Raw genomic sequence first — 22,409 nt, 5'->3', positions numbered from 1 at the left:
ATTATCATCAGAGTCATCTCCACACCATCTGCCCTCTGTTTACATATCAATCAGCCCGCGGAGCAGAACCTCGCATTAAGGCCCACGGAGTGCTGGCAGTTGAGAAGAAGGCTAAACAAAACTTAATATCCTTTACAAACATGGCTTTGTTCAGAAAGATATCTTAAAACTCAAAGCAGATGAGAAAAGATAAAGAACATCAAAATTCCTTTACTTTTTAATCTCATGTTGCTTTTAAACACGTAGTTAGCCACAGTTAGCATAAATACTACTAGCTTAAAATGCCATTCAAATTGTTTCTTGAAGATCAACATAACAACATCTACATTTCTTGATTATATGAGATGAATTTGCCAGGAAAAAAAATGTATCATTCCCAAAGTTCCAAGTAGAATGTAATTTTTGCATAACCGTATAAAACAACTGGTAATGCAGCTTGTAAAAGATATAAATTGTTTCTTTAAAAAATTAAGTTTTAATAAGAAAAAAAGCATCCACGAGAAAGTATTTTAACTCAACATTTAACTAAATAGCTTTCCAAACCTAAAGTTTTCTGATATCGTGCTGAGTGAAAACAAGGTTTTATTTCTTAATTTACGGAAACTGTAAAGAAAAATTCTGAGCACTTCACGAGGAAGGTTTTACTTTACAAACTTAACAAGCTTTCTCTTTACATATCCTGATGAAAAAAATATTAATGCTGATCCTCAGGTCTCTAATTTTACACACACATTTCTCAGTGAACAATATAGATTTCTTACTCTTCTACAATACAGTAGTAACATTTGCATTAGTAATAATTACTTATATAATGCTGGGTATAACTTATGACAGTGGAAGTCACTTGGATGGGAGACATTTTCAGTTTAAAACAAAAAAGATAATTTCTGGACCTTCTCCTCCAGGTAAAATTTCACAATTAACTACAAAAATTCACATTAATTGTGAAATCAGATCTACTGTCCCCAACTCTGACCCCAAATGCAAAACACTGCATCAGTGGGTTGCTGCTATACAGGATGAGGATTGTGACCCCATTACCAATGTCTTCAAAGAACTCAGTACATAACCATGGAACAACCTCAGAGGAGAAAACCATTTGCAAACATAGGGGAAAATCAAACTTAAAGCTTAATTTTGTCCCTTCCACTTCCATCTCCCTCTGCACCAAGTCACTGACTGCTGATGCTTACTTCACAGTACCTCGAGTCCCTGCCCCAGACTCCTGTCCCCAGTACCACACCCTAATCCTGGTCGCCACTACCTCCTGTTGCATTGTGGCAGTAGCACCAAGTAGCTACAAAACATGGTTTTGTGTACTTAATTTCTCTCAGTTCCAATCCACCCTATAAATACCTGCAAATTCACCTTCCTTAAGGGCCCTTAGAACTTCTGCAGTAAGTTCTTGAGAGCAGGACCCCAGGGTGATAATGATCCATCTTGTCCATCATATCACCTAGCACATTCAGGCAACACTGAAGGATCAGCCCCAGGAGAAAGTCTCCTACTGTTTCCCGTGGCCTGCATGGGGTTAAAACCCCAATTGCTAAACCCAGTGTTGAACATCTCCTATGAGCTGGCTTATTCCTCCCAGTTCCCTACATGCAGACATTTGCTTCTAAACCTCTTGGGTCATCAGCTAAACACTAAATGCTAAACGTACTGAAATGACAGATACAGTCAACGCTCATTACTTGGCATAGTTACAGTCTATAACAGGGGTCTCAAACTCAACTCAGCATGTGGGCCGCAGAGCAAGATCACAGCCCTTCGGCGGGCCGCACTAGGTCTACAAAAGGCAACTGTTACGCAACACTTTTCAGTGTCACAAAACGACCAGAAACTGTAGTTCGCATCACAACTGCTGTTAACTAAGCTAATATCTAGCTAGGATGCTAGAGAAATGAAAAATACAAGTAGGCCCCTAGGCTTACTTAATTTTATCCAAAATATTTTCAACTTCGTGGATTAGTCCGCGGGCCGCACAAAATTATTCGGTGGGCCGCATGCAGCCTGCGGGCCGCGAGTTTGAGACCCCTGGTCTATAAAGTCACTGCAGACAGTGAATTGGGAAAGAGTAAACCACTGCTCCTAGGGGGATTAGGAAATTTTGTTCCTGAAAGCCTCTGGTTAGAACATTTTTATCAACTGATCAATAGATGACCTTGTTTTATTAAGTTCCTGTTTAAGGGCATCTCATTAATATCGAACCATGGCCAACAGCACTATGAGGCTCACTGAACACAGGTTGTCCATCAGGCACATCAGACCCCTGCACTTGGGGACACAGATGAGACGGTTCTGCAGCACTCTGCCCAGGGGCCATTTTAAACAAAAGCACCAGCTCAGAGCACACAACTGCGAATAAATAGACTGTGGAAAGTATCATTGTTTACAGTATAGGCTAGAACAAGGAGGAGCAGTGTGGCTGTGCTCGACCTCAGCTGGGGACATGTCCATCAGATAACTGGGATTGTTCCTTGCTCTGCACGTGTTCACTGTAAACAGCAAAGGTGCACTAGGTACTGATTTTGGAGTTACAAATAAATTTTATCTGGGATACAAATTCACAACTACAGAATCTGCAAGTAATGAGGATTGTAGTTGTCCCTCGGGAGACTCTATAATCTAGTAAGGGAGATAAAGAGACCATTATAATCTATTATAATAAATGCTACAAGAGATGCATGCATGGGGCTCCCTGTGAGCCCACAGTGGGAGACACAAGTTTAATCACAGGGCACAGAAATTCTCCCAGCCCATGTCGTATCTACCTTTTTCTATAATAACCCAACTTTTATGGTCACCTATTAAAAAAACAAAGCCTCTCCCACAAATCCTCTGGATCCTCCTTCCTTTAAGCTTTGAATTTTGCTGTACCCTGTTCCAGCGCGTGACACACTGCTCTGCCTCACTGTGGTCACGTGTGTACTTCACCTCTCCCCAGTCACTGTGTAGCCACCTTGCAAGAGGAACCACACGCCGCCCCTGGTGCCTGAGGCAGGCTGCGGCAGCAGTGAGGACTGACTGGCCAGGTAGATTCCTTCTCCATGAACCTAAAATCTCTCCTGTAACAAACATACTCATTTTTTTAACCCCCTACTTGCAAAGCACATGCTCAAATTCTAAATCTAACCAGTAGAGTAAGTTTTTACTTGAAGTTGTCTCTAACTTGAAAGTGCATTGGTATAGGATTTCTGTACAACTTTGTTGCCATTTTGCATTAGTAGCTCAACTTCGGGGAGTCAAAAGTTAAATGTGGATTTTTTACTACTTGTGCCCCTCACCCCCACATCATTCAGGGTCAGCTGTGATAGAAAAAATTACAATGAAGAGAATTTTTTTAAATCACCCAAATCTTCCCAATCCCATGATCTTTGTGATCATCTCTGTAAAGAATTCGCTAGTCTCTAAACAAACATATGGACACACCACATTACGGGCTTGCTCTATACATATGTGGTGTTTTATAATCTGCCTTTTTAATTCAATATATGTTAAAGACCTTCCTATCAATGAATATGGGATTTATATTAATCATTTTAAATGGCTAGGTGGTATTGTATTAATGCACCATAATATATTTAATTGATATTTTAGTGATACAAATTGAGATTTTTTTCTAGTCTTATATAACAATGGAATAAAATAAACAATATTTCCATATCTTGGCCATTGTGAATAATGTTGCAACAAACACAGAAGTACATATATTTTTATGAATAGATGTTTTCAAAATCTTCAGGTAGATACCCAGAAGAAGGGTTGCTTGGTCATATGGTAACGCTATTCATAAATTGTTGAGGAACCTTCATAGTCAATGCAAGATACAGATAAGGTATTATAGACTTGCACACTTGAAACATATAATTTTATTAACCTATGTCACCCCAACAAATTTAATTTAAAAATAAAAATAAAAGGTGCAAATGCTATTTTTGAATCTTTTTGAAATGCACTAATTATCTTGTCGGGACAAATTCTGAGAAATGAAATTGCTTGTTAGGATTTTATGTATTTTTCTATTTTAATACATATCAACAGACTGTTCTCCATAAAAGTTACGTCCACTTGGGTCCTGGCTAGGTGTCTAGGTGGATGGAGCATTGTCCTGGTGCACCAAGGTCATGGGTTCAATCCTCAATCAGGACATGAACAAGAAGCAATCAATGAGTATACAACTAAATGGAACAAGTTGATGCTTCTCTCTCTTTCTCTCCAACTCCTCCCCCCCAAATCAATGGAAAAAATTTAAAAATACACAAAATCCTAGATTTAAAAAAAATGACCAGGCATTATATTTTTGATGTCTTTTCAGTCTAATTTAATCTACAATATCATTACGGCATTGACTCTTTAGAGATCAGGCTATGATAAGGTGCCAAGGAATTACAGAAAGGAAAGGTCAGGCTCTTTACCCCCTCCTCTCTTTAGAGAATGCAGGAGCTTCCCTGCTTACAAGGATGGCTGGGTCACCTAGTCATAGCTTAACTGTAGTTCTCTGGAAGGACTGAGGCCACTACCTGCTAGACAACAAGGAAGATAAAACTTTTCTGGACACTTCCTATTTTCCTTCAATAAGATCCTTTAGGAGACAATGTTTACATATCTACACTGATTCTAACTCTTCCTCCCCTCCTGGAATCCTGAGTGATGTATACCTCACGAGACCACTCCCCTTGCTTGAAAAACCTGCATTCTGTATCATTTTATATGCTTTCTAATAATCATCCCTCTTGAAATCCTTTATATGTATAAAAACTTGTAAACTGAACAAGCGGGGACTAGCTTATTAGGTTTCCAAGGGTATTTTCATTTGGCCTCTCTCCTTATCCTAAGCTAACCATTTCACTCTGGCGACAGAGATGGGGAGTAGACACTAGAAGATTTGGGAATGTCTTTGCTGGGTATGTAAAAAATTGTGTTATCTCGTGGTGTAGGATGCTTTGTTTCCTTTTAATAGATCCTATAGGTAGATGTTGTAAGCTTGTTAGTAATTGACTATTGTACCATGCTCCCTCCTTACCCACCCCAACCAGTACTTGATTTTGTATAAAAGAAGGTCTAGAACGGTAAGAGGGCCTACATGATTTGGGATTGTGCCCCATGTAGCTAGGCTAATTAATAAATTCCTCAAAAATTCATTTGGACTTGTTGTCTCTATGTAACCCATGGATTAAGGTCCAGTACTTTACAATAAGGCCTGTTGTCTTGCAGAAAGTCCCACTAGTAGAGTTTGACTGATTGCTTCCTAAATTATCATGTAACTTTCCCCTCTATTTTCTGTATTTTCTATAAACAGGAAGTTAGACCTAAATCTGAGATTGAGTCAAATTACACATTTTTGGCAAAATATGCAATAGGTGATGTATGGCCAGTATCCAAGGCCACCATCACAGTAGCCTGGCCCATGCAGGTTCGCACTGGATTCGAACAGACGGTAATGAAACAACAGAGCCACGAACTGATGGGCCATCATCTTTAATCCTAGCTTGCACCCGGCGGGCAAGTAAAAACACACACTGGGCTCCAAAACCCACTCACATTCAGTGCTCACAAAGCTACTGACTTACCCGAGTTTCCTAGAATCAAAGGTTTCTAGCTTACCAGACTTATTCTCCTCTGTTCCCCCTCTCCTTCCTTCTCCCTGCACAAACTCTGCACAAACTGGCTTCTCACTCAACACTCCGCCATCTTGGCTGCTTCTCCTGGCATCCTCCATGTGGCCTTTCTCTGCCCTCCTTTCTGCTCTCTCCTCTAATGATAATCTCAGGAACCAATAGAGCAAGCTCCCATTCTGCCCCCACTTTATAGTGTAGATTCATAACCTTTAATCCAATACACAAAATAGGGGAAGTCTCTAATACAAAGTCACTTATCTGAGGCATGATGGAATTGTACCACCCCACATCAAAAAGGGTGGGAAAGGCTTAGTCCTAAAACCAATCCCCAGGCTACAAGGATCCTGCCTGCCCACAGCCCGCCCCCAACACACATTAACATCACCTGGGCGACGGCTTCCACATGGGCAGCGCCATCTTTAACAAAGTGAGCATAATATATTTTATCTGCCCAACAGCCATCTTTAACAAAGCGAACATAGTACATATATTTTATCTGCCCAACAATCCACCCCTATGCTCACTTTACTACTCACAATCTACACCACCGGCATCCCTGTGCAAGGAAATTAGGCACATTACATAAATTACAACAGCACAAATCATACAGTTTCAACAATCACAAAGGTACACTTCACCAGTCTCTGAGCACTTAGCCCAAAGCACAAAATGTCCTTGGCCTTCTTTCTAGCCATGGGAAAAGCTTCCCGGGGCAGGGGAGTGCTTCCAGCAAAACTACCCCCCACCCCCATCAGGGTATTTCACATTGTCCAAAATCCGTAAGTCCATTCAACAAAGGAGCCAATGCCCACTCCAGTCATAGTCCAGGAAATCAGTCCATGCACATGAGACCTCAGCCACCCCCCTCATCCCTGTCATCCTGGCAGGTCTTATATTGTCCCAAAGAGGAGCACATGGCAATGGCAGTCAGGATTTGCATCTCTGCTCCTGAGAACATGTCCAGCCCTATGCCCCAAAATCGCAGACCTACCAGGGCCATAGTAGGTACTCCTTCCAGCTGGCTCTCATCTTATGGAGACTGCGGATTGCAACTCCAGCCCGATTCTCCTCATCCTCTAAAGAGGAAGTGAAAACACCAGCTCCCACTGCTGGGCTTGAGCCCCGGGCTGCCGCTGCCTTCTGCTCCGCAGACCTTGCAGCTCCAGCCCTGGCCTCAGCCCTGGCCTCCTGCCACTGCTGGCTCTTCATAATATCCAGGGAAATCTGCAACTCACGAACTTGTGAATCCTCCTCCAGCAGCTGCTCCTTTTCCAGGCGAATTTCGCAAACCTGGTCAGCCTCCTCCTCCAGCACTTCCTCCAGCTCCAGGGTCAGCATCTTTTTCTCCCACGTTTGCTCCAGCTCCTTCCACTGCTTGGTTTGCAGGTCCCGGGCAGCCTCTTCCACAGAGCTCTCGGTTTCCTTACCCATGGCTATAAAAGTCAGCCAGCCTATGGCCCCCAAAAGGACAGCCATGGGGAACCATAACAGCAGCCAGTTATGGTTCCTGTTCAAAGGTGGTGGTGTCTCCCTGCTGATCTGTATTGAATCCTGCCGACTACGCCAAATGTAAAGCCAGTAGCCAGGGCCACTATCACAGCAGCCCGGCCCATGCAGGTTCACATTGGATTCGGACAGTCAGTAAAGAAACAACGGAGCCAAAAACTGGTGGGCCATCATCTTTAATCCTAGCTTGCACCCGGCTGGCAAGTAAAAAACACACACTGGGCTCTAAAACCCACTCACATTCAGTGCTCACAAAGCTACTGACTTATCCGAGTTTTCTAGAATCAAAGGTTGCTAGCTCACCAGACTTATTCACCTCTGTTCCCCATCTCCTTCCTTCTCCCTACACAAACGCTACACAAACTGGCCTCTCACTCAACACTCCGCCATCTTGGCTGCTTCTAGGTACCTCACATTGCAACATATCAAAAGGCTCATAATGTCTAATTGTCCCATTCTTAAATGCCAAATTAAGTATTTACTTATACTGATGACCACCATATCTCTCCAGTGTAGAGACGTATTTTTCCATTTTCACAGAATACCAATCTGTGGGCTCACACCTGATCACTCTGAGAAGGTCCTGTCCCAACACTCTTTTCCCTTCCTTATAGTTTTAGCACCCATTAATTATACTTGCCTAAAGAATTGTTTCATTAGAAGTTCTGTAGGGAATTTTAACCTTGAATCCTCTATGATTTGGATTGGGGACTAGTTAAAAGCCCTGAGTGAAAAAAAAAAAAAAGAAAGAAAGAAAGAAAGAAAGAAAGAAAAAGAAAGCCCTGAGTGATGAGTGAATGTCTCCTGGATGCAAACACCAAGAAAGTGTGAGTGGGTGACCTTTGTGCAGACACAAAGGAATGCATGTGAATGGGCTTTAGAAAATTAGCCTAGAGGTTCTGGATTGCCCCTTTCTTTGTGCTTGTTAATTAGCAAAAGAAAAGGAATATACTGACCAATTAATTTAGCCCTTTCTCCATGTCAGCAAAAAGTCTATTAGTCATTCTTTCCCCTATCACCTGATCTCCCTCCTCTGTAACCCTGTTACCTCTGTTCTGCTTCTGATAATAAAAGCTGAGGGAGAAGGAAATTCAGGAGATCTTCTTTGCCTCCCTTGGCAGGACTCCCCCTCTTCCTCTTGACATAAGTTTGTGTCTTGAGTAAGTTTTTTCCACCTGACACTGGTAGTTCCCAGCGGGCTGGAGTACTACAGAGTTCCAGTGAGTTTTCTAATTCTATTTAGTAGCTTGCATTCTTCTATAATGAAGGGCATCTTCTCATTAAATGGGGTTTATTTATCCTGCAGAAAAGCAGAATAATGTTCAATCCTTTCCCTTTCATTATCAGTTAGTTGAGGAGTGAAGACATACAAGTAAAAGGTGGTCCAGCATGGGGTTACTAAAACCAAAATAGGCTGAAAAGAACATCCAGGTGCCTGGTCAGTCCAGCACGGGGAACTGGAGCCAAAGCTGGTGAGAAGACTGCCTGCAAGGGGGACAGGATGGGGTGAAGATGGAAGATCGGTTACATACAGGGAGACTGGGCAGAGAGGCACAATGAAAATCCGTTTCTCTCTGTTAATGAAGAGGATTATAGCAGGAAAACTAGAAATAAATAAATCTACAACCATGGTGGAATATTTTTAACAGCCCTTTCTCAAGTTGATAGAAAAATAGAAAAAAAAGTAAAGATTTAGAAGATGGAACGACACATAAACAACTGGCCTAATCAACATTTTTAAACACTATACACAACCTCAGAGTATACATTTCTTCACCCAATACAAATGGAATATTTAGAAGATAGACCACCTGGGCCGTAAAGCAGAATATGAAAAAAAATAAAATCACAGAGAATATAATCTCTGATCACATAATTTTAAACTGGAAATCAATAGCAATGCAGTATCTGGAAAACACCCAAATTTTTAGAAATTGAGCAATACTTGCAAATAACCCCTGGGCCAAAGAGAACTTCCAAAGAAAAGTAGGAATTATTTTGAATTGAATAAAAATGAAAACACAATTTATATTTGTGCAATGGAGCTAAAACATTGTTTAAAGGGAAATGCATAGCTTTAAATGCTTATATGAGAAAAGAATTGATCTGTAATATCAACAAAAGCAACTTTCACTTTAAGCTAGAAAAAAACAGCAAAAATTAAACCCAAATGAGTACAATAAATAAAATAATAAAAATAAGATGAATAACATTGATAAACCACGTGAGCAAGGCTAAACAAACTTTTTATGTAAGGGCCAGATAGTGAATATTTTTGGCTTTGTAGGCAATATATGATCTCTTTTGCATAGACTTCTCATTTTGTTGATGTTTCTTAAAACCATATTTAGCTCAGAAGTTATAAACAAATAAATTGGGCCGTGAGGTCTCTCAGAAAGACTAATTGAAAAACAGACATGTGGGGTGAGGGAATTAATCTATGACACATAAATCTAACAATGAATTTGTGTCCAGAATATGTAAAGAAATGCTTCAAATCACACACACAAAACTAACAAACAAAAACCCCAAACAATCCAATTTAAAATGGACAAAACACTTGAATAAACTACAAAATAATACACATGTGCAATAAGAACATGAAAAGTTACTCAACATCATCAGTTATAATAAAAATGCAAATAAAATCTACAATGACATACCATTTTTTTTCTATTAGAAGAGTTCTTTTCTTTAAAAAAAATAGTAACAACAGTAAATATTAGCATTGATGGGAATGTAAAACTATACAACCACTTTTGTATACTATTTGGAAGTTTCTAATAAAAGTTAAACTTCTGTATGTCCAGTAGCCACGGCCTCCACTACAGCTGCCTGGCCCATGCAGGTTCACATTTGATTTGGACAGATGGTAATGAAACAATGAAGCCAAGAACTGGTGGGCCATTATATTTAATCCTAGTTCGCACCCAGGGGGCAAGAAATACACACAGTGGGAAAACACTTCTCTTTCCATTTAGGGCTCCCAAAGCCACTGACTCATCCGAGTTTCCTAGAATCAAAGGTTTCTAGCTCACCAGCCTTATTCACCTCTGTTCCCCATCTCCTTCTCTCTGCACAAACTCTGCACAAACTGGCTTCTCCCTCAGCACTCCACCATCTTGGCTGCTTCTCCTCTGCAATGCTAATAGTAGGAATCGAGAGAGAAAGAGAGAGAGAGAGAGATATCCCGGTCTGCCCCACTTTATAGTGTACAAATCAGTTTTTTGTTGTAACACCTTAGTTGTTCATTGATTGCTTTTTCATATGTGCCTTGACTGCAGGCCTTCAGCAGACTGAGTAACCCCTTGCTCGAGCCAGCAACCTTGGATCCAAGCTGGTGAGGTTTTTTTTGCTCAAGCCAGATGAGCCCGCGCTCAAGCTGGCAACCCTGGGGTCTCGAACCTGGGTCCTCCGCTTCCCAGTCCGATGCTCTATCCACTCTGCCACCGCCTGGTCAGTATAGTGTAGAAATCAAAACCTATAACCCAATATACAAATAAGGAAGTCTCTGATACAAAGTCACTTATCTGAGGCATAAATGGGATTCCTCATAAGAGTGCACCACCTCACATCATGCAACAGTCAAGGGTGTGGGGAAAAGCTTAGTTTTGAGAAGATCTTGGTATTAAAAGGGTGGGAAAGCTTAGTCTTAAAACTAAGCCTTAGGCTATAATGACTTTGCCGGCTTACAGCCTGTCCCCTACACCCAATGCAAACTATAAGCGAGCAAACATATGTATCATATTTACAAACTTATCTGACCAACAACTTCCAAACTAGGACTCCAAAATTCCACTCTTAGAATTCCAAAATTGATCTATAGTGAAGGCTGTCAGAAAGTGATTTCTTAGGTTGGGAGTAGAGATTGAAAGGATAATAACATAAATAAACTTTCTTGGGGGAAGAAAATATTTTATATCTTCTTTTGACTAATGGTTATATGAGTGAAAACAATTGTTAAAATGTATCAAACTGAACAAAATCTTGAATAAAAATGTCAGACAAAAAACCCAATCCACTGTTTCCATTTGTTTCCAAAGAGAAACAAAATTAAACTATACTTTATAATGATGAAGTCTGAAGTATAAAATTATGAAAACAGAATAAGATAATTACCACGAAAGGCAAGAGAGGTGTCCTCTAGAGGTAGAGTGAGGACAGGTGGCACTAGGTGAGCTGTGAAGGAAGGGGCTGTCACAGAGTTGAGTAATGAAAATATTCTCCTTCCTGGCTTGGGTGGCAGTTACATGAGTCTTCCCTCCCCAGTAACTTAATAATGTATTTATTTACATTTGTACTTCATATGAGCTATATTTCAAAAATTAAAAGTTTTTAAAATATTTTTAATTTCATTGTGAACACACACACTCTCTCACAGGAAATAGTAGTAAACAGCCCATTTCACAACTGGCTGCATGAAATATATAATATAACGTGAAGAAATAAAATCCACGTACTGGTAATTCTCAAATTGAAAGTTCCTAGAGCTTGTTTTAAAATGAGAAAACTAAGATTCAGAAGATTAAATGACTCACATAATTACTTTTGATTTGACATTTTAGTATCTCGGTTAAGTCAATATGCTTTAAGAAGTATACAAATGAAAAACAACAAAAAATGTGAAAGGATGTAAAAATGTTCTCATTGAGACAAACATGTAGAGCACATGTCTTGCATAAACCCTACAAAGACTGGTTCTGCGGTCAGAGGTATCTGGGCAGCCACAAAGAGATTAAGTCTCTTCTGTATACAAACAAGCATAGCTTTCCTTTTTCCCTTTTTAAAAAAAGAACAAATAAACCCAATGTAAAAAAAAAAAAAGAAAACACTATGTAAATGCAACATAATTCTATTTAAACCACAGAAGACAGAGAATTTAGAGTTACAGATTCCATGGTAAATTTTAATTCTATCCTTGTGTATATGTTTTTTTTTCCCTGTATTTTTCTGAAGCCGGAAATGGGGAGAGACAGTCAGACAGACTCCCGCATGCGCCCGACCGGTATCCACCCAGCACGCCCACCAGGGGGCGATGCTCTGCCCCTCCGGGGTGTCGCTCTGTTGCGACCAGAGCCACTCTAGCGTCTGGGGGAGAGGCCAAGGAGCCATCCCCAGCGCCTGGGCCATCTTTGCTCCAGTGGAGCCTCAGCTGCAGGAGGGGAAGAGAGAGACAGAGGGGAAGGAGAGGGGGAGGGGTGGAGAAGCAGATGGGCGCTTCTCCTGTGTGCCCTGACCGGGAATCGAACCCGGGACTTCTGCACGCCAGGCCGACGCTCTACCACTGAGCCAACCGGCCAGGGCCGTGTATATGTTTTTAAAAAGTCTTTCATTACATGATCATGTAACACTAGACCCTGTAACAATCAGTTCAGCAAATGTTTAGTTCACAATGTGTGGAAGAAAAATATTTTATATAATAAATAGTAGAAAATTAGCATACTATATAGGTAAATTGTCATATAAATTTCTTAGAATACTAGGTATTTACAGAACATGAGAAGAAACACCTTTTTCCTTGATTGTCTTCTAAAGAATATGAAAGTCACTTTTATAGACGGATACAGTAAATTGGAAAGCTGACCTTCAGATTTTAAGGTTATTTTGAAATAATGGAAAACTTAGGACATATAACTGTTTTGAATCATGCACAATTTTTTGTAAGAAAGTAAGTTTTGTAAGAAAAGTAGAGACTGAAGTAAAACGTGAGGACCCACGAATTTCTAACAAACCAGACACAGCCTGTTACCACCCTCGAGCCGCGGGGCTTCCTGACGACTCCTGTATTGGAACACTGATTTCTTTCCAAAAGGAAGAAAAAGCATTTATCCTGTCTTTCCTGTATGAACTAGTATTTGGGTAAACTAAATAGTTAGCAATCAACTCTGAGACAACCTAGTAAAAGTATTAGAATATAAAAACAGACAAAATCTCAAGGCCTCCAGATATAAAGACAAAAGAATTAAGCTAGCATCAGACTTTCTTTTTTTAAAAAAGAGGTATGAAACTAGGCAACAATGAAGCAGCATATTTTATTTCTTTAATCTTATTTTTATTAATTTTAATGTAGTGACATTGATAAATCAGGGTACATATGTTCCGAGAAAACATCTCCAAATTATTTTGACATTTGATTATGTTGCATACCCTTCACCCAAAGTCCAATTGTCTTCCATCACCTTCTATCTGGTTTTCTTTGTGCCCCTCCCCTCCTCCCACCCCGTCTCTCTCCTTCTTGGCCCCCCTCACCCCCCCACCCCCATACCATCACATTCTTGTCCATGTCTCTGAGCCTCATTTTTATGTCCCATCTATGTATGGGTTCATATAGTTCTTAGTTTTTTCTGATTTACTTATTTCACTCTGTATAATATTATCAAGGTCCATCCATGTTATTGTAAATGATCCAATGTCATCATTTCTTATGGCTGAGTAGTATTCCATAGTATATATGTACCAAAGCTTTTTAATCCATTCGTCCTCTGATGGACACTTGGGCTGTTTCCAGATCTTTGCTATTGTGAACAATGCTGCCATAAACATGGGGGTGCATTTCTCCTTTTGGAACAGTTCTATGGTATTCTTAGGGTATATTCCTAAAAGTGGGATGGCTGGGTCAAAAGGCAGTTCGATTTTCAATTTTTTGAGGAATCTCCATACTGTTTTCCACAGTGGCTGCACCAGTCTGCATTCCCACCAGCAGTGCAGGAGGGTTCCCTTTTCTCCATATCCTCGCCAGCACTTATTCTGTGTTGTTTTGTTGATGAGTGCCATTCTGACTGGTGTGAGGTGATATCTCATTGTGGTTTTAATTTGCAATGAAAGAACATGGGAACCAAAGATTTTATATCTATCAAGGCTGTTCTCTGAGTATTTATAGAAAAATGGCTTCACTGAATATCCATGTGTGCATTTGCATAACAAAGGAAAAAATCAACAAAATGAAGAGACAATCTATGGAATGGGAGAAAATGTTTGAAACCATATTTCTGACAAGGAGTTAATAATCAAAATATATAAGAGTGCTATTATAATAAACAATTAAAAAATGGGCAAAGGAACAAAAAAGATATTTCTCCAAAGAAGACATCACAAATGGTCAAAAGATTTATGAAAAAGTGTTCATCAGCACTAATCATGAGAGAACTGCAAACCAAATCCACAATGAGAAATCACCTCACCCCTAATTAGAATGGCTACCATCAAAAAGACAAGAAAGAGAGAACAAATGTAGATGAGGATGTGGAGAAAGGGGACCCCTGAACAGCGTCGGTGGGAATGGAAACTGGAAGTCATTATGGAAAAGAGTGTGAAGGTTCCTCAAAACATTAAAAATAGAACTGCCATAAGACCCACTTATGGATATATATCCAAAAGAAATAAAATTAGTATCTCAAGGAGATATCTGCAACCCTATCTTTACAGTAGTGTTATTCACAACAGCCAAAATATGGAAGCAAGCTAAGAGTTTCATATAGATGAATAAAGAAATGGTGGTATATATACACAATAAAATATTATTCAACCTTAAAAGAGAAAGAAATTCTGCTTTTTTTGACAATGTGGATCAAAGTAAAATACATTTGGCTAAGTGAATAAGCCAGACATAGGAAGACAAAAATTGTATTATATCACTTACATGTGGAATCTAAAAAAAGTTGAATATAGAAAAACAGTATAACGGGGGTTTCTAGGGGCTGAGAGGTGAAGGAAATGGGAAATATTGGTCAAAGGGTATGAACTTTCAGTTTTAAGATGAATAAGCTCTAGAGCTCTGATACTTAGCATGGTAACTATATTAATAATAACGTACTATATACTTGAAATTTTCTGAGTATAGATCTTAAGTGTTCTCACCACATACAAAAAATAGTAACTGTAAGTTGAATGATTAATTAGCTTGATTACACAAAGTATGCATATATATTTACTTATACATATAAAAACAGCACATTGTATACATTAAATATACATTTTTTATTTGTCAATCATACCACTATAAAGCTGATAAAAAAGGAAAAATACTTTTCAATTATAAGAACTCAGGTAATTCTGTACCCATGAACCCTGTTGAAGATTTTTTTTTATAAGATAGGCTCCAGAATTAAAGCTCCAAATTAAAATATGAGTCTAAAAGTTTAGCTAAAAAAATGATGAGCATTTAACATGTATAATCATTGACCTAAGATTAAGAGAAGGGCAGAGTCAAGGAGGGTATAACAATGTTCAAATATTATACTCTGAGACAAAGTAGAAAATAATTTACTTAAAATGGGAGGAAAGAAAGAGGGAGAGAGAAAAATAGAATAAGCCCATTGATTACTACATAGACAATTGGTAGGAGTTAAAAGATATAAGTAAAAATTAAGAAGCTAAATAGGAAATGGTAAAATAAGAAAAAGGAGAATAAAGGCATTAGAAAAACTGACAAACATAACAACTAGAACAAATACTAACCATTCCAAATTAAAAATAAATAAAAGAGCAAAGAATACAAAATCTCATAGAGAGGCCCTGGTCGGTTGGCTCAGTGATAGAGCATTGCCTGGCCTGTGGAAGTCCCAGGTTCAATTCCTAGTCAGGGAACACAGAAGAAGCAACCATCTGCTTCTCCTCCCTTCCCACAGCCATTGCTTGACTGATTCAAGTGCATTGGCCCCAGGCACTGAGGATGGCTCCATGGAGCCTCTGCTTCAGGTGCTAAAAATAGCTTGGTTAGGTCACCAGGTGGATCCTAGTCAGGGCTCATGCAGGAGTCTGTCTCTCTATCTCTCTTACTCTCATTTAAATAAAAAAACAAATATCAAAGAGAAAGCAATATAGCGCCTGACCAGGCAGTGGCACAGTGGATAGAGTGTCAAACTGAGACACAAAGGACTCAGGTTCGAAACCCCGAGGTCGCTGGCTTGAGCGTGGGCTCATAGACATGACCTCATGGTCGCTGGCTTGAATCCCAAGGTCACTGGCTTGAGCGCAAGGTCACCAGTTTGAGCAAGGGGTCACTCATTCTGCTGTAGCCCCCTGGTCAAGGCACATATGAGAAAACAACCAATGAACAATTAAGATGCCGTAGCAAAGAATTGATGCTTCTCATCTCTCTCCTTTCCTTTCTGTCCCTATCTGTCCCTCTCTCTGACTCTCTCTCTGTCCTTGTCACAAAAAGAGAGAGAGAGAGAAAGCAACATAGCAAATATAATAAATACAAGCAATTAAAATATAACATTGTTGAGACCAAACATATCAGTCATATCAGTAAATGGGAATGATTAACTCACTTATTAAAAGAAAAAGTGGTTTTAATTTATCTGACAAAGCAAGACCCATGTATATGTACTGTATAAAAGAGCACAACTAAAACAATTCAGAAAGACTAAGAAGAAAAATAGAGCAAGATATTCCAGACCAATTGAAAAAATAAAGTAGGGGTAAAGATCCTCATATCAGACAAAGTAGAAATCAAGCCAAAACTCATTAAAAGAAAAAGAATAGCATTTGGAATATTGAAAGCCACAATTCACAATGACTAGAAACATTTATATACCAATAACACAGCGTCTCACTTTAAGAAGTGAAAACTACATAAAATGTAAGAAGACAGAGAGAAGCACACTAATAATAAGAGATTTTAATACACCATTTTCAGTATAAGACAGATTAAGTACAAAAAAATAAGTAGAGATAGAAGACCTGAGTAACATAATAAAGTAGACCTTAAGAATATATATCAAACTTTAAAATCTGTTGACAGAGAATACATCTTCATCCCAGGCATCTATATATGCTTCACAAAAATTCATCTTACATTGGGTCATAAATAAAACATCAATAAGTTTCAGAAAAAGCTGGAAAAAAGACAATCAACATACTCTACCCAGATGTGGTACAATGAGAAATATCTAACAACAACATAAAGGTGTTCTTCCTTGCAGAATTATTTTTAATCTATTAACTCCTGGCAATAGGATAAATATAGATTGAAATTAAGGAAGTTCCTTAAAAATAATGATAATAAAAACACTACACATCAGAATCTACAGGGGATATTTAAGCAGTGTCAAAGAAAAACTCAGAGTACCGACTTTTATTACTTACCTAAAAGAATATAAATAAAATGACTTCCTACCTCAAAAATTTAGAAAAATGGTTGTAAAATAAACCAAAGGAAGTAACAAGGAGTAAATAAAGATAACAGAAATTTATGAGGTAGAGAATAGAATCATATACCTAATTAATAAAATAATCTTTTTCAGACAGACAAAATAGAGAAATTATACTAGATAACTTGAGCAGGAAAAAAATAACAGGAGAAAACTCACATATACAAAAATAAAAAATGGTGGGAAAATAACCACTGAAAAAAGACAAATTTAAAAATCATAAGATATTAGTTTGCAGACTACTATTCAAATAAATTTGGTAAACTGAATGAAATTGATCCTTTTATAAGGAAATGTAGACTGGCAAAGTTGACCCCTTCAGAGTAGAAAGCACAAACAGACCAGGTTCCATAGAAGAACTAGAGAAAGCTAATGAAGCACGAACAAAGGGTCACAGATACCAGGCCCACAGGACTGCCCAGAAGACTTCTACCAGACCCTCAGCGCCTCTGTGGCCTTGCTGCGCAATACATTACTCCAGAGGACTGGAATGAAAGAAACTGCCTAATTCCTTTTGTGAAGCAGATATAATGTTGACCTGATTTGAAAAAGATAGTAAAACAAAATCTACAGACCATTATCATTCATGAATATTGTTATAAAAATACTAAATAAAATCTTGAGAATCAATCAATGAACTAAAAAGTGCTACGAGTTGATGCGTTTCATCTTTCCCTTCCTGTCTCTGTCTCTCTCTGAAAAAGATAATAATAAATAAAATAATTAAAATAATAAATAAAATCTTAGTGAGGTTGGTTCAATGTTTGGAAATCTATTAATATTATTCACCATAGTAATAGATATAAGGAGAAAGTCTAAACAGAATATATGGAACAAATTCTTTAAAAGTCTTTGACAAAATTCAACATCCATTTCTTTTTTTGTGTGTGACAGAGACAGAGAGGGACAGATAGGGATAGACAGACAGGAAGGGAGAGATACGAGAAGCATCAATTCTTCGTTGCAGCACCTTAGTTGTTTGTTGATTGCTTTCTCATATATGTGCCTTGATGTGGGGGAGGGGCTCCAGCTGAGCCAGTGACCCCTTGCTCAAGCCAGAGATCTTGAGCTCAAGCCAGCAATCTTTGGGCTCAAGCCAGTGACCATGGAGACATGTCTACAATCCCATGCTCAAGCCAGAAACCCCGTGCTCAAGCTGGTGAGCCCACGCTCAAGCCTGATTAGCCCATGCTCAAGCCTGCTACCTCGGGGTTTAGAACCTGGGTCCTCTGTGTCCCAGTTCGATGCTTTATCCACTACGCCACTGCCTGGTCAGGCTCAACATCTATTTTTGATGGAAAAAAAAACCAGTTTAAAAATAGAAATTGAAAGTTTTTTAATAGGATAAATATATACTTTATAGAGAAACACTAGAGGCTTTTCCACCAAAATCAGGAACAAGGCAAAGAGGTCCACTGTCTCCACTACTGTTTAACACTATACTATAGAATTAGCTACGGTAATTAGACAAGAGAAATCAATTTAAGGAATAAGAATTTTTAAAGAAGTTAAAGTTTCTCTGGAATATCTTATAGCAAAGTCAACAAATCTTTCTGTAAAGGACTACACAGTAATATTTCAGACTTTGTGGGTCAGTTTCTGTTACAACTACTCAGCTCTGCCTCTGTAGCATAAAAGTGGCCAGAGATAATAAGTGTAACTATGTTGCAATAAAACTTTATTAACAAAAATAGGAGTTGGCCCATGGGCTATATTATTTGTCCACCACAGCACTAGAGAATTAACGATAAAATTAACTCACACAGTGAGAGAATTCCATAAGATAGCAAAGTATAGATTAACATATAAAATTCAATAGTGTTCATAGAGGTAATCAGTTGAAGGACATAATGGCAGGAGAAAAAAAACAACAGTGGCACCACCAACAAGGAAGATTAAATACTTAGGAATGAATTGAACAGGAATGGACAAAATCTAAATGAAGAAAACTTTAAAACATCCTTCAATGCAAAAATCTGGACTTGAACAAAACTGAAAAGCGTCCCTGATTCCTTTCCAGTTGAACAGCATGTGAAGGGAAGCTGGGTAATGGGCATGCAGGAACGCTCTGTACTCTGCACTCTGTTTTTCAACTTTTCTGTAAGTCCAATGCTGTTTCAAAAGAAATTTTAAAAAGCAAAAGTAAAAATCCTGAGGTGTGGAAAATAATTAGTAGATATTTCTTAAATGTTTAGCTGCAATATTTTTTGTTGTTTGAAATTTTATAGTATTTTATTAGAAAATTACATTCCCCAAAACACAAGTGTTTTAGTTGTTTTTTGTAATATTGAAGTGATTTTATATATTTGAAGGCCAAGTTACCACTAATGAATTCTGTACCTATCAAAGAAACATTAAAAGTCAACAAGAAAATAAAATTCAGCATGAATAAGCCTATTTTTTTATAAACTTCTGTCAAGATACATGTTCCATTTTAGATCCTAGGTAAGAAAATAATTATAAGCAATAATTTATATTGAGTTGATAAAAGCAGTGGCATGAAGTACTAAAAAAAGTCAGTAGAGATTTATGAGATCATTGGCTTTTTAAAAATCACTTTTGATTCAGTGGGCAAACTGTTATTATTAAGATGTTTCTTATTTTTAATGACAAATATATAAGGGAATAGAATTGCTTATGCATTCTATTACACAAAGTTGGTAAAACTGTGCTAAGAGTATATGTTTATCCTGATATGTGATTTAAGTTTGAGCCACAGCCTCAGACAAATCATTAAAACATAAATCTGCTAGTCATTAAAATAGTTCCTAACACATGAATTATTTAAGACTTACACAGAGGGTGGTATTTACCATTTCATTGCCATTTAACTTAAAGCTCAAAGATGCAATAAATCTACAAATCTAGCAATAATAGCCATGTCTAAAATAGGATGCCAAAAGTAATGCTGTTTGGATTCTTACCAGACTCAAAATACTGTTTTCTGAAAGTGCTTTACTGCATTTATAAAAACATTTGTGGGAAAACTGTATTTACAAGTACAAAAGGATTCGTCAACCTCCTTCTTGCACAAGAAAGGCCAGTTTAGTCTTTCTTTTATGACACCCTGTTATAGAATTTGACATTTTGACCACCTTATGTCCTTTAAACATTCTCTTCTTTCTGTTTCTTCAATAACTCTTCCAGGAGTTTCCTTCACAGTTTCCCTGGCTCATCCTTCTGCTCCTTCATAGAAATTTCTTTTGTCTCTTTCATTCTCAAAAGATTCATTAGTGATAACTTGGCCTTCAAATATATAAAATCACATCAATATTACAAAAAACACTTGTGTTTTGGTGAATGTAATTTTTTAATAAAATACTATAAAATTTCAAACAACAAAATGTTTGTTGGGTAACTACACAGAGCCTGAAACTGGGTTAGATATTAAATATAAAATTATGAGCAAATTATCTTTGTTTCTCCTCTCATGAAGTTCATTCTTTCTTCACCAGCCCTCTGAAGTAGCTCAGAAATCCTCAGGGTTTGGGTTCACCTTGGGGAAAATAATATTCCGGGTAATGCATGAGAAAGTATGCCATGCTCCCCAAATACTGCTCACAAAAATTTGGGGGTCAGAGAACATACAGGTACTCCAGTACTTTCAGCCTTTTGTATAGTGCATTTTCACCAATGAAATAAAAGTTGGTTTTGCAACCCATTTGCATAATCAAACAACTTTGACTTGTTTGCCTCTCTGATGCTCTTGTTTAATAAAAAATTAAATGCTTTTTTCATTGCTTCATATTCATTTCGAAATATCCCCTAATTTTTGTGAGCAGTATATATTTGCTTCATCATTACCACATCCCAATGGGATAGGTACCATCATTATTCCCAGTTTATATATTTGCTAACCAAAGAACCAAATAGTTTAATAATTTGCTGAAGAAATTATAGTAGGTGAGTGGTGATACTGGCTTTCCCAACAATTTCACAATCATACTCTTACCATTATTTCTACACAAAGTAAAGTGAGATTGTGAAGGTATTGACAAAGGACTTTGATTTTGTAAAGATGATACATGTCCATAATACACACTGTACAGAAAAATTCAAAATAAACCCAAATTCTCCTATCTAGAAATGACAATCATTAACAACCAATGTAAATTCCCCTAGATCAGGGGTCCCCAAACTTTTTACACAGGGGACCAGTTCACTGTCCCTCAGACTGTTGGAGGGCCGGACTATAAAAAAAACCAACTATGAACAAATGCCTATGCACACTGCACATATCTTATTTTAAAGTAAAAAAAAAAAAACAAAAAAAACCCCCAAAACAGGAACAAGTACAATATTTAAAATAAAGAACAAGTAAATTTAAATCAACAAACTGACCAGTATTTCAATGGGAACTATGCTCCTCTCACTGACCACCAATGAAAGAGGTGCCCCTTCCAGAAGTGCGGCGGGGACCGGATACATGGCTTCTGGGGGCTGCATGCAGCCCGCGGGCCATAGTTTGGGGACCCCTGCCCAAGATATTGCTTTCTGCCTAAGCTAGATAAAAGAATTGATGGACAGGTACAGAAAGATAAGTGGATGGAGAGATGATAGTGAAGTAAAAATAATGTTGTATACAGTTGATTTATGTGAAAGATAATGCACACTTATCCACCCTGCACTGACTATAGTTTTACATTTGTCAGTTCTATTATTACATTATCATTATCTATAAAATACAGATGATTCTCCTAATGATAATTCCTCTATTGCTATGACGTTGCTTAAGATTTGAATGAATTCAGTGGTCTCCACTGGATTGACAGGACTTTGTAAGTAGTTTTTCAACAGTTAGTGAGTGCTATATTAATTTCTAATATGTTAGAGATTGTGCTATTGCCTACATATGTGAAAGACAAATTAGCCAAATGTAAAATTCTTGGACAATATTTTCTCCCCCAAGAGTGTTAAACTGAGGATTTCATCATACAACAAATGTCTTTCAACATGAAAAGAAGCCATAGAAAACTATAAAGACATTCTGTCTTCATGGTTTGCTTCTTTTGCCTATATATACTAATTTTGTCCTCTATTTTAAAAATACTAGTTATCAGGATGTGTTACTATTAGCTACTTTGCATCACTATTACTAGGGTCTCTTTGGGTCTTTTGACCTACA

General features: G+C 38.0%; 1 protein-coding gene across 6 annotated transcripts in view; it reads right to left on the bottom strand.

Annotated features, from left to right (window-relative positions):
- ODAD2 (outer dynein arm docking complex subunit 2) overlaps positions 1–22,409 on the bottom strand; it is a 224,608-nt gene that overhangs the window by 85,223 nt on the left and 116,976 nt on the right. The gene's annotated exons all lie outside the window — the stretch shown is intronic.

This window comes from Saccopteryx leptura, chromosome 5, assembly GCF_036850995.1.
Source record: "Saccopteryx leptura isolate mSacLep1 chromosome 5, mSacLep1_pri_phased_curated, whole genome shotgun sequence".
Taxonomy (NCBI): Eukaryota; Metazoa; Chordata; class Mammalia; order Chiroptera; family Emballonuridae; genus Saccopteryx; species Saccopteryx leptura.
Note: the sequence above shows the minus strand (reverse complement) of the source record. Positions and strands in the feature narration are given on the sequence as shown.